General features: G+C 45.9%; 1 protein-coding gene and 3 non-coding genes across 4 annotated transcripts in view; all 4 read right to left on the reverse strand.

Annotated features, from left to right (window-relative positions):
* LOC135735099 (CMP-N-acetylneuraminate-beta-galactosamide-alpha-2,3-sialyltransferase 1-like) overlaps window positions 1–12,848 on the reverse strand; it is a 473,227-nt gene that overhangs the window by 149,421 nt on the left and 310,958 nt on the right. The window lies entirely within an intron of this gene.
* On the reverse strand, window positions 220–291 carry trnaq-cug (transfer RNA glutamine (anticodon CUG)). Its single transcript has one exon. It is a non-coding gene; the product is annotated as a tRNA-Gln (tRNA).
* trnaf-gaa (transfer RNA phenylalanine (anticodon GAA)) lies at window positions 399–471 on the reverse strand. The gene has a single exon. It is a non-coding gene; the product is annotated as a tRNA-Phe (tRNA).
* trnai-aau (transfer RNA isoleucine (anticodon AAU)) lies at window positions 552–625 on the reverse strand. The gene has a single exon. It is a non-coding gene; the product is annotated as a tRNA-Ile (tRNA).

The following is a 12,848-nucleotide window of genomic DNA, read 5'->3' on the forward strand; positions in this document are numbered from 1 at the left end:
GTTTAATTTGCTTCCTTGTAACGTCCTTAGGTTTGCTGAAATTTGGCGACTTGTGCGTTGTTGGCCCATCGCCAGGGAGAACTGGAAAAGTGCTCAATGTTGCTTGAATTAACTAATTTTTTGTCTACATCCTGAGTGCTCTGGTAGAAAGGCTTAAAGGGCTTGGGGATTGTTTTGGGGTAAGAAACACTGTTCCCTTGGATACCCAAAAAGTGTTACAGGTCCCACCGAGATTTGAACTCGGATCGCTGGATTCAGAGTCCAGAGTGCTAACCGTTACACCATGGAACCACTCTTTGCCTGAGTGCCTGACCCACTGCGTGACAGAGAAAAGGACACTCGGACAGGGACCGTCAGCAAAACCACAGCAAGCCAAACTGACAGGAAACGGCCCGCAATGCCGAAACCCGGGATTGAACCAGGGATCTTTAGATCTTCAGTCTAACGCTCTCCCAACTGAGCTATTTCGGCAAGACAGGTTGGTCAGGCAGGAATTTTCATGACAAATCACAGCAATATAGCAGTCTGCAATAGAATGTAGAGAAAAGCCGTGGCCCGTACGGGGGTCGAACCCGCGACCTTGGCGTTATTAGCACCACGCTCTAACCAACTGAGCTAACCGGCCATGGAGCAGCAATGGTTCTGCCAAGACTAACATGAATTTTCCACAGTGTAGCAGCATCAAGAAACAAAGCTATATACGGGCTCGTCCGGGATTTAAACCCCGGATCTCTCGCACCCAGAGCGAGAATCATACCCCTAGACCAACGAGCCAAGCCTTGCTTCCTTTTTGCCATGCCACTGGGAAACATGTGACAACAACGCAGTCACCAGCTTCCTCAAGCAGTTCCTGGGGATGGGCCTGTTGGGTCCTGCTCCTCTGTTTAGCCACAATGAGCCCTAGTGTTGGGCTGGTGTCAAAATAAGCTCTTATCGATATTAGTACATGCTTATTTCTTAATATTTGAAATGGTGTGAGAGAAGTCGACTGGTCTGCATAATCGTGGACCTGAACCCAGCTGAACACCTTTGTTATGAATTACAGGCTCTGAACAAAACACTCATCACCCAAACCCTTCAATGATTTGTTCACAGGGCCACAGTCATTTCAGCACAGAAAAAGTCCTTTCCAAAACTGTTGCAACATAAATGGAAACAAAATTATTTGACATGGTCTGTATGGTATAGCATTTATATTTGTATTGATTGGAGAAAGTGGAATAGATAAATATGTTAATTTACTATTAAAACCAGTTCAGCATCTATGGCTATATTCATGGTGAGAACTGGTTATTGGCAAAGTCAGAAATGCACGTTAGGTGAATTGGAGATGTCAAATTGCCCTTCCCTCGGTTTCTGTGTGTGTGTATAGATCAACGTGTGTGTTGTTTCTGGACTGTTTAAGAACACCAAATAATGCAGTGCCCAGAGTAATTCCATGCTGACTCAAGGAGAACATGTAAACTCCACACAGAAAGGCCTCCTGACCCATCCAGGGCTTGAACAGGGGACCTTCTTGCTGTGAGACAGCTGTGCTCTGTTTGGGGTGCCAACTGTGTCACCCCAAACATCTTTATTAGAAGGGGCATCCCAATACTTAGTGTAAGTTGTAACGTCAAGTAACATCTTAGAAGCCATGTCTTTATCGCATTTTCCAAGTGTTGATTTTAGATTTTAGGAGAAAATTCCGATAAATCATCCATAAACTAAATTGGACACCATGCATCACTAGCCTGGTTGTATATTTAAGTCTCATAGCTCCAGGCACCTCAGGGTACCTACCCAGGCCCAGTGGCCAGGATGATGTGCTTCTCCCGGCCAGGAGGGAGTAGGTCGAATAGCCTGGGTCATTTTTCGGGTTGAGTCAATTGTGTTGCTTGAAATTAACTCATCGCTTGTTAAAACAGCAAGCCCTCCGGTAGAAAGCTTAAAGGGTAGGGGGATCGTCTAGGGGTTAACAAACAAGGACCCCCTCGGACATGGTTTCGACCTGGAAAGGCCAAAGGCGGATGCGTCGCTGAGAGGTCTCTGACGTCCTTTGCAGGTTTCTCGTTGACATTACTTTCCTGCCAGGATTGCCATACACAGCGGTGTTGTGTGTTAAAGCTCATAGGGATCAGTCTAAAGAGGGCTCGTCCGGGATTTGAACCGGAGACCTCTCGCACCCTAAGCGAGAATCATACCCCTAGACCAACGAGCCACTTGTTTGGTGCCAGCCCTGCCGCCCTCACAGGACACTTTCCCACAACGTCGCAGCCACCTTTCAACAAGCCAAAGCAGTCAAGAGGCAGGGGTAAGGGGAATTAGCTCAAATGGTAGAGCGCTCGTTTAGCATGTGTAGCGATTCAGAGGGAGGAGGGGAATAAAGTTATTTGAAACACTATAAACCTCCGACTGTAATACTACGGGGATTCCCAAGGGAATCTTAGATTTTAGCTCAAAAGGGAATATTATGTATAACTAACTGTAATTAATTATACAAGTTTATCAGGTTTTACCTGGCGTAGCAGAATTAATAATAACAATTAATTAATATGTTCGTCCACCGAAGACATATATCCATAATCGTATATTAACGTCTAAGAAATGTTAATTTCATGGCCTTTAAAATTAACCTTCTTACTGATATACAGTGCTACTCGCAGCGTGTAGCTGGATCAAAAGGCAGAAATAGTGACTTTAATTTCGTGAGCATTGAACACAGAAACAATTCAATTGTGAAAATGCAAAACCGGTTTATTGACTACAAAACGAAGTACACACAACGACTAACTAAACATACGCATATACAATAACATAAAACATAGATGAGAAAGAAAAGACTGAAAAGCTAGAGAGAGGGTAAAAGATTGGCAAAAACACTATTGCTAAACATCTGCACAAACCATCGGAAAATCTCTAAGGGTCGCCTTAATTTTCATAAGGGGTAAAGCTTAAACATCAGCGAGTAGAACAAGGTTAATACTTGCATTTGGCTCTTTGTGATGTAATACGAAGTTTCTGGTGCGCGCGGGTGCGAGCAGAGAGAGAGAGAGAGAATCCAGGTGTGCTCGTAAGTCCGTTTGGTTGTTCCGTATGGCGGAGTGTTCCGCGTAAATTGTCCGAACTCGAAGTGCAAAGTGCAAGCCAGGAAATTACTGTCCCGAAGAGTAGGACAGGGCTCAGAGAAAAGATGATGAATCCGAGGGACTCTGGGTGAGTCTCAGCGAGTTTCCAAACTGCGCTGGCGAATTGAGCGATTGAGCGCTGAGCAACTGAGCAACTGAGCTTGGACGATAGGCCGTTTTGACCTTTCACGCGCCCAGCCCATTTTAGGTGAAATGACCAATGTGGGAAGTGTTCGATCGCGCGGGAAACAAGCCTTTGTTCTTTCAGACATCACATTTGCGTAAATGCCAAATGATAAAAGTTTGTTTCCATAACTCTTCAAATCGATATTAAATGACATTGATGCGGCTTATGGTAATATGATACATAGAAATGATTAGGAAATAAAGAGTGAATTAATTTGATACTAGACAAGACATGGGTTTAAGATCACGTTGAATAATAATTTCATACCTAAGATATGAACCATGCTACAGTGAACAAAATCTAACTAAAGTGTTAACACACAGTTACATCACACATACACGATCATGCAGTAAAGGGATATAAAATATATATACATTTAAACAGCTCATTGTGATCTTTAAATGTGGTTTCATCACAGACATATAGTCTGTGCCCCCTGCTGTGTCTCTGGCGGTCGTCATTCGATCGGCTCGGATGGAGCTCCTTTGAACCTCCTTTTACGACGGCATTTGTTTTAATTGTTGCCCACTTTACAGCCTTGATAGGTGATAGAGGAGACAGGGTTATCTAATTATCACAATTTTAGGGCTGTTGAAATCCAGATGCCAAATGGCCCCAATCTGACTCCGAGCCATTTGCTACATATCCCCCCTTCATGGCCACCAGGGTCTTGAGAGACTTTGGTGGGCGATGGGTCAATAGGCGATGGTTGGACAGGTCATTTGGTCTGGATGGCAGGTGTATCTTAATTTTCTGCAGCGCTTCTGCGTGCCTGCAGAGGGGTGATTTCGATGAGGTTGGGCTCTTGCTCGGCTTGTGTGTCTTGCTTCCCACGGTTCCGCTTGAAGGCTCGAGGGAGGGCAGCTGTGCACTTGTTCACTGTTTCCTGCATCCCGCTGACTCTTCGGTACAGGATGAAAGCGAGGCCAAGAGTAAGGGCATATCCTACTCCTGTGGAGAGGCACAGTACCGTGTCAGCGGCGGTCCAGGCTCGGACAACAGGGAGGCTGTGCATAGCTGGCATCCGAGCAAGTGTCTGGAGGGCAGTGTCGATGGGCGTGACATCAATTAGTTGGGTCCCCCCTTCTGCAATCCTCATCTCCAGTTCAGGGTCTAAAGTGAAGTTGTGGTCCCTGAAGAAAGTTGAAATTTCCAGTTCGGTGTGGTACTCCTCACTGGGAAGGTGATAGAGTGCGAGTTCATCGATGTGAAGAATCGCATCCTTTGGAACTTGAATCCACATCGTCTGGTTTGGTAGACTGATGCGGGTGGCTGTGTCGTGTTGGTCGTAGGTCAAAATGGCTGTGCTGGCTGGGGTGTTGACCAGCCATCGGTCACCTACGATTTCTGCTTGGGTGTTAGTGACCTCGGCTCGTGGTTTAGCTGAGGCAGGACAACGAGAGTCAATCTTCATGGGCCGCAGCCCACAGATGCCGTCAGTGTTGTCCCGAAGGAAAGGTTTGCTGGGGCAGAGATAATGAATGTCTTTAGTGAGGCTGCACATGCGCAGGTTTGGTGCAAGGTACAGCTGTTCATTGCTGTCATGGTAAGCCACAACGTCGGGGGTGCGTATTCTGATGTGGGTGTTTCCCTGCCAGAAGCCAACATTGACAATGTCTTTGAGTCTGTAGATGTTGTGTGACTCAATGATTGGCAGGTTTATCAGAAAAGCAAGTTCGCCTTGTTCAGGGGCTATGCTTAAGGGAATTGCGCTACCTAGGGAGTAGGCCAGATGCGCCTGCAGAGTGTTTGTTGGCCCTGCAGTGGCAGAGGATAAAATGGTCTGTACCAGGCTTAGGGGTACCAGGTAGGGTGGAATTCTACCCATGGCTAGACTGTCCACAGAGGAGCTCACCTCGCGCAGCATGTCTGACATCAGAGCTGTGACCAGTTGAGAATAGGCATGATCCACCTGCAGTACTGAGAAAATCTGTTTCAAAGAGTTCACTGTTTGTTTCAGTGCGACACTGTGTGTGTTGAGAATTACGACAGTATCTTTTAAGGATTTTCCCATGGTTTGCAGTGATTTGCTCTGAGCTGTCAGTTGTTCTCTCAGTTGAGGTATTTCCTCCTGGATCTCATTCACATGTCGTCTCACCGTGGCTATGCTGACTGCATTGACACTGGTGACTCCAATGTTGAACAAAGTTCCGACTGCTGCGGCGGCTCCGAGTAGGGCCCCCAGGAACCGCTTGGGGCGCTTAGTTTGTCCGCTGAGATCTGCTTGTGTGACAGTCATCTTCTGAAGTTGGTACAGCATGTGTTTGATGTCGGCCTCTGCGTGAAACATAGCGTTCTGCGCCCATCGTTCTCCTGCCCAACTGGTTTCTGGTGCTGATGCTGTGTAGTGTGCTCTGTAGACATCACGGGGGTTGAGTCGGACATAGACTTTTTGGCTATGTGTTCTGCAGTTCGTGATCAGGAGTCCGGGTTGCTCTTTTAGGACGATGCCTGAGGCTGGACCCGGCGACACGATTTCAGGTTGCGACCACCCCCCCTGTAGGCTGATGTACAGGACCGTGATCCACAGCAGCATCCTGGTGACAGAGAGAGAGAGAGAGAAATAACAATAGGTGAGCGCTACAGGTTCTTGTTTGGTCAGGACAGCTCTCTTTCTTTTCATTAGCGGCTGTTCCCTAGGTGGCAGAGTTCTAGTGAGGAGGCAGTGTGGAGGGAGTTTGGCCTGGTTAGTGCTAGTCCCCCCTCTACTGTCATGCCAAAATGTTGAGTGTCTCTTGACTTGGTTCCGGTGGACCCATCTGAAAATTGGTTCCTTCTGACTCCTGCCCATCTTGATCCGGTATGCAACGGGAGAGAGTTTGTCCACCATCTCATGAGGTCCTGTCCAGTGTGGCAGAAATTTCTTTGACAGCTGCTGGTGAGCTGTCTGAATTGGCGGGGCGAAACTGTAGTACCAGATCTTGGTCGTTTGAAAAGTGAAGGTCGTTCCCAGATGAAGTTCATCCAGATACTGGTGAGTGGTGTATGCTGTGGTCTGGGTGGTGTCATTGGGTGCTGGAAAGCATTCTACCAACTTTGTGAATTGGCAGATGACCCTGAGAAAGTGTTCGTTGCCCCTCGTTGACCTGGGTAATGGTCCAACCCAGTCTATCTGGAGGTCTGACAATGGGAAGTTGACACCTCTTTTTTGCAGTGGTGCCCATTGGTTTGGGTTAGCCCGATGGAACTGGCAGCAAACCAGACATCCCTTGATGTATTGTGCTACATCCTGCTGCATTTCAGGCCAGTATGCCACCTGTTTCAGTGTTTCATACGTGGCTTTTGTGCGATGGTGTCCAGCACATGCTGTGTCATGCGCATGCATCAGTAGGACCCCCCTATGGGCCTGAGGAACCACAAGCGCAGGTGTAGTGCGTTCATCAGGGACATACCAGAGGATGTTGTGTTGTATGCGCAGCAGGTGCCTGACATCGTTGAGACGTTTGCGGGTTGGAGCAGCAGACATGTCAGAGTTTGTGATAGGGTAGGTGGAGGGGTCTGAGAGGTGGTTTAACATAGCTTGGGTAGCGATGTTAAAGACTTGTAGTTTCTGATGATCATCCTGCATGGCCTCTGCATCTTTTAAATTCTGTTGAACTTGTGCGTCAAGTCCTGGGTATGGCTCTGAGTCTTTGGCTGGATGCAGAGTGCAGAGCAGTGAACTTTTGGAGTTTAGGTCTGAGACGAAGTTCCCGCGGCTAGCTGGGGGGTCGTCCATGACCTGTGTGACCTGGCAGTTTACCTCAGATGATCTGGCTGATTTAAAGGGTAAAGGTTCTCGCACTTGAGCCCAAATTTTTAACTGTTTAAAGTCCATTAAGGGTTCAAAGCGGTCTAGCAGGTCTTTGCCAATGAGGAGAGGGTATGAGTCCATTGGTGAGATGTACACAGGGTGTATGATGCTCATAGGACCGATCGTCAGGTGGATGTGAATCACCTGTTGCAGTTGAACTTCAGTCTGGCTGTAAGACTGCACATTCAGCATACACCTTTGGGGTTTAAGGGTCAAATTTTGGGCCTTAGCTCTGTTCTGGAGTCTGGTGAAAAGCTGGGATGACATCAGCGTTAGGTCAGCTCCGGTGTCGACGAGGGCTTCTAGTTCGACCTCATTTTCCAAGGTGATGGATAGATATAGTTTTTTTGCTTCTCCTCTTTCGATCAGGTTTCCCAGGAGGCTTGGTACTGGGGCTGTTGTATTAACGGGAAGACAGTTAAAACTGGTTTCCTGTGACTCTGTAGGGAAGGAGACAGTTAACACAGCACTCTCTGGTACTTGCAGGCTTTGGCTGGTTGGTGTCTGAGATATTGTTTGTACGCCAAAGTCTTTGGTTTGTGAAATGAATAAGGAGTCGGGTTTGTCTTCGTGGTCCTGCTTGTGGGGCCTCTTTTGGATTAACTCCTTCAATATTCTCAGAATCTCTGCTGATTCAGACGTGTCTGTGTCACTCTGTTTCTGGGGTAGTTCAGACTTAGCCTTGCTCTGTGTGTATCGAGACTGATCTCTCTGTTGACTGATTGGACTGTTACCCGTTTTTGATCTGCCAGGTGCAGGACGGTTACCTCTAGGTCGTCGGCCAGGTTCCCACGAGCCGCCACCCTTCTGGTTGTCTGATAAGTTTGGCCGGCTCCATGACCTCTCGGCGCGTCCCATTTGGTGCTTGGGATGAGCCCCTTCATGGCCGTACCATTCCTGGCTGGCTGTAAAGTCTCTTGACCCTCTGTTGAAAGGTCTTTCACTGTGGCGCGGTCGTGCGCCCTCCAGTGGTAGTTCAGGGTACAGTTCAGAGACAGGAAGAATGACAGGGTTTTTAAAAGTCTTTTCAGAGGCCGCTCTTTGTTTACCATAAGCTTTATGGGCCAAGTCCCGCAACTGCCTGGTTGTCATCGTGCGAGGGCAGGCCATAACCCCTAAGTGTTGGCTTACTGTGAAATGAAGATTTCGCAGGAAAAGGGTCCTGAAGTTAAAGTCCTCCTCCATTCCTGGCTCATTCCGTGAGCCAAAGTAAGCTCGCCTGAGTCTGTTGTAGTAGGCCTGTGGAGTTTCGTTTCTGCTCTGTTTGAGGTCCATTGCTGTAACTAGTCCATGTTCTGACTCTGGATCCGAAAACTCTTCTATTAAAGCCTTTTGCAGCTGCTTGTAATCCATCTTGACGTTTTCTGGCTGCCGGTCAAGGAAACTCCTCATCTCACGACTGGAAGTAACCCGTAGCAGATACAGTTTGTCTCTTGTGGTTACATTTGGCAGTGTTTGCAAATAAAAGTCAATGTCCTGCAGGTAAGAGTGGATATCATGGCCACCTGCAGGGTCTGGGGTAAATGTTGGGATATTTCTAGCCAGCTTGTCGAGGTCTTTGGGTGCCACGCCGGGCATGTCTGCAGGTGACCTCGGGAAATTTGTTTGTTCCCACCCCTCTGTGGTAGTGAGAGGTTCTGGGATGCTGGCTGATGTCTTTAACAGTGGGCTCCCGCCCCCCTTTTCAACAGAAAAGCTTTGGTGGGGGGGTGCAGGCTCACTGGTTGAATGAAGGGGAAAGGTTGCTTTTTCCCTTACTTGTTCAGCTTGCAGTTTATATGCATAAATGAGTTCTCTTTGGGCAGAGTCAAGGTCGTCCCTAGCCTGGTCTCGTTGCTGAGCCAGAGCTCGACCTTCATCTCGAGACGCTCGCAGGTGATTCTCACAGGCCTTCAGCTTGGCATCACGTTCCTTCAGTTCTGCCTTTGCTCTCACCAGAAGATGTTCAGCCTGCTGGAGCTTTCCGGACAGCTCTTCTCTGGCTGTCTTTTCCTGTTGCTCCTTGTGCTCTGTGTCTGTGCGGAGTTTTGACAAGGCCTCTTGGAGTTGTCCAATCTCGTCCTTTAGCCTCCAGTGTTCCTCCTCCGTCGATGGGTGTTGATCCTCTAATCCCTGTGTCAGCTGATCTAGACGATTCTGCGCGTCCTCCTGATTCCTCCGTGCCTCTGCCGCTTGGAGCTGTAGAGCTGCTGCATCCTGTTCCAGTTGGGCGATGTTCCTTTCGCCCAGTTTACGCTGGATGATGAGGTTGTGAGCGATGGCACCTGTGATCTTGGCTATATCCTTGTGACTGTAGCTCCTCGTTGGGTCGAGGGCTATGAACTTGTTCAGGGTGCCGTCGAGTTGCTCTCTTTCCAAGTGTTGCAGTTCATTGGTGAGGTTGGGCAGGAGTTCAGATGTCACAGCGCTGAGCCAGGCCTCTAGCTGGTCCCAGTGGTTGACAGGGCTTGGTGATCTGGACATGTTGACACACTGATAGAAGAGAAAACACAAAGAGCCAATGCGAGTCCGCACAGTTCAACGAGCTACGGCAATAAAAAAGGTGTATATATATATATATATATATATATGTGTGGGCTATGAGCTTATTATCAGGGCCTTTCTCCAGCGGCACAGATAATCAGTGTGGGGGGAAAAAAAAAAGGAAAAAGTTTAGTAATTTGTCGCTTTGTTAAAACCTATAGGTCGCCTTGGACATTTGGTTTATCGAGCATATTACTAATGAATTCTCCTTATGGTTTGTGCAGTTTTGCTCTTTCAGCCCAAAATAAAGTGAATCAAAATAATTAAAATTAATTAATTATAATGATTAAAATAAAATAAAACAAAATAAAATAAAGAATGAGGAGGATAGGTTGCTGGAAATGAAAATAGGAACGGAAAAGAGAGGAAAGAAAAAAAATAAAAATAAAAAAAAATAAAATAAAATAAAATAAAATGAAAATAATACTAATAAAATAAAATGAAAATGAGAATTGAGACAGCCAACAGACGAAGTCCTAAGGCTGGGAAAATGAAGAGGATAGGAGGTGGAAAAGGGGTTTCCTGTTTCAGCTTAGCAGGTTCTCTACCCTAGATTTGATGACAGGGCCTTACAGGGAGAGGGCACTATGGAGTCATGCGAGCTAGGGGAGTGGCTTAGCTAGAGTGGCTGGGCTAGACCCAACGTGAGAGGGATCTGGTGCCTCTAGTGGCTACAGAGGGGAGAAAAGTGCATCTCTTTTACACTAACACCTGTTGACTATTTAAGACAACCCAGGGTGGAACACAGAGACAAGGCGCTTCCCTGAGCACGCAGCCAAGAGTGCCGGGCCTTCTGCCCTCCCCACCTCGACCGCTCAACAGTCACGCCCTTCACACCGCCAGGCCGCACTCAAAGGTGTCACCCACCAACTGGCACTGCCGCTAGGGCTTTGTGTGTCAGCTGGCACGGTTAGCGATTGGAGTGCCCGGTGGCAGAGGTCGCACTGTGTCTTGCTGCCTAAGGTGCTAAAGGAGGGAGCTACCGCAGCACCCCGACTGTACACACTCGAGTCAGTTCAACGGGACCGGTCTCTTGTAGAACTCACCGCTGGCGAAGTCCTGATTCATCTATCAAGTGTTAGCTTTAAAGAGATGCACAGGGTCTTATTCTATTGCACCAGTTAAAACATAAATGAATTCACTGAGAATGGGACTTATGGGGCTGAATTCTATTCACAGTAAAGAATTGATTCAATTAAAATTTAAAATAAATCAAACTGCATTAAATTTAAATTTAAACTTAATTAAAATACAATCTCTACAATAGAAAAGAGAACAGGAAAGTAAGGAGCGAGAGAGAACAGCAAAAATGAAAAAAAATAAAAAATAAAAAAAATAAAGAAATAATAAATTAATAAAGCCACAGCAATATTAATTATTATTTATAATTTAAGACCATAACCTTCAATATGTAGGAAATAAAACTACAAAGTAGTAGAATAACCTAGTTATTGAAGTAAGGTAAAAATTTCAAGTTTGACTCCTGTCATACACTTCCCAAAAGAGTTTATGAGAGGGCCAAACGAACTTTCCCCACCAGATGGCGATATTTCGCCCAACAAACAAAGAAAGCGGAAGTCAGGCTTAAAGTAAAGGAGAAGGAGAAGTGTTAGACACTCAAGACTGACATCTAGTGTTAGAACTAGGTAGTACGCTTTAAACTGACAAAGATTCGCTTCTATTCAACAATTACATCGGCGGCCGCTCCGTTGCTAAGACGACGGATGTAATTTGCTCATGTTTGCGCTGCCTATTTTAATTTTGGCTTAGTTACCGGGACACGCAATAAACAAAGAGTCCAAACGTGCTTTATCGTACGTTGTGACTATAAATACTTGATCAAGTTTTCATCTCCTTAAAAAAAATTGAAGTCTTACCCTCGGTGCTTTCAATTTAAAAAAATCCACGTACGTGAATAAAATGGAAAAATACAATAGACAGCTTCTCTAATTGCAAATCATTTCCTGGAGATTAAACAAAAAGGCCTTATCAGATGGGAGTTCTCACTCGACCACCGCTTCGCTCTACATAAAGGAATTCTACTCTTTATTAGGCGGAATCAGACAGTAATGCAGCGTATCAAAGTGTTTTTAATACGGTTACCTTAAAGACTGCAGTTAGCTATACATAACAGGGGCGCGAGTCTGTTACGTCCTGAAAATGATACAGGAAAATACATTTTCCTTCATACAAATAAAGAACGAAATCAGTTATAGCTGATAGTTCTTTTTCATTCACACAATGCAAAAACACATTTGATTTGTAACTGGTTTGCTCAGAAAATAATGTTTAAATCTGCCCGCGCGTTCTCCACCATTAATATGTAGCGATTCAGAGGGAGGAGGGGAATAAAGTTATTTGAAACACTATAAACCTCCGACTGTAATACTACGGGGATTCCCAAGGGAATCTTAGATTTTAGCTCAAAAGGGAATATTATGTATAACTAACTGTAATTAATTATACAAGTTTATCAGGTTTTACCTGGCGTAGCAGAATTAATAATAACAATTAATTAATATGTTCGTCCACCGAAGACATATATCCATAATCGTATATTAACGTCTAAGAAATGTTAATTTCATGGCCTTTAAAATTAACCTTCTTACTGATATACAGTGCTACTCGCAGCGTGTAGCTGGATCAAAAGGCAGAAATAGTGACTTTAATTTCGTGAGCATTGAACACAGAAACAATTCAATTGTGAAAATGCAAAACCGGTTTATTGACTACAAAACGAAGTACACACAACGACTAACTAAACATACGCATATACAATAACATAAAACATAGATGAGAAAGAAAAGACTGAAAAGCTAGAGAGAGGGTAAAAGATTGGCAAAAACACTATTGCTAAACATCTGCACAAACCATCGGAAAATCTCTAAGGGTCGCCTTAATTTTCATAAGGGGTAAAGCTTAAACATCAGCGAGTAGAACAAGGTTAATACTTGCATTTGGCTCTTTGTGATGTAATACGAAGTTTCTGGTGCGCGCGGGTGCGAGCAGAGAGAGAGAGAGAGAATCCAGGTGTGCTCGTAAGTCCGTTTGGTTGTTCCGTATGGTGGAGTGTTCCGCGTAAATTGTCCGAACTCGAAGTGCAAAGTGCAAGCCAGGAAATTACTGTCCCGAAGAGTAGGACAGGGCTCAGAGAAAAGATGATGAATCCGAGGGACTCTGGGTGAGTCTCAGCGAGTTTCCAAACTGCGCTGGCGAATTGAGCGATTGAGCGCTGAGC

Source organism: Paramisgurnus dabryanus, chromosome 19, assembly GCF_030506205.2.
Source record: "Paramisgurnus dabryanus chromosome 19, PD_genome_1.1, whole genome shotgun sequence".
NCBI classification, from domain to species: Eukaryota; Metazoa; Chordata; class Actinopteri; order Cypriniformes; family Cobitidae; genus Paramisgurnus; species Paramisgurnus dabryanus.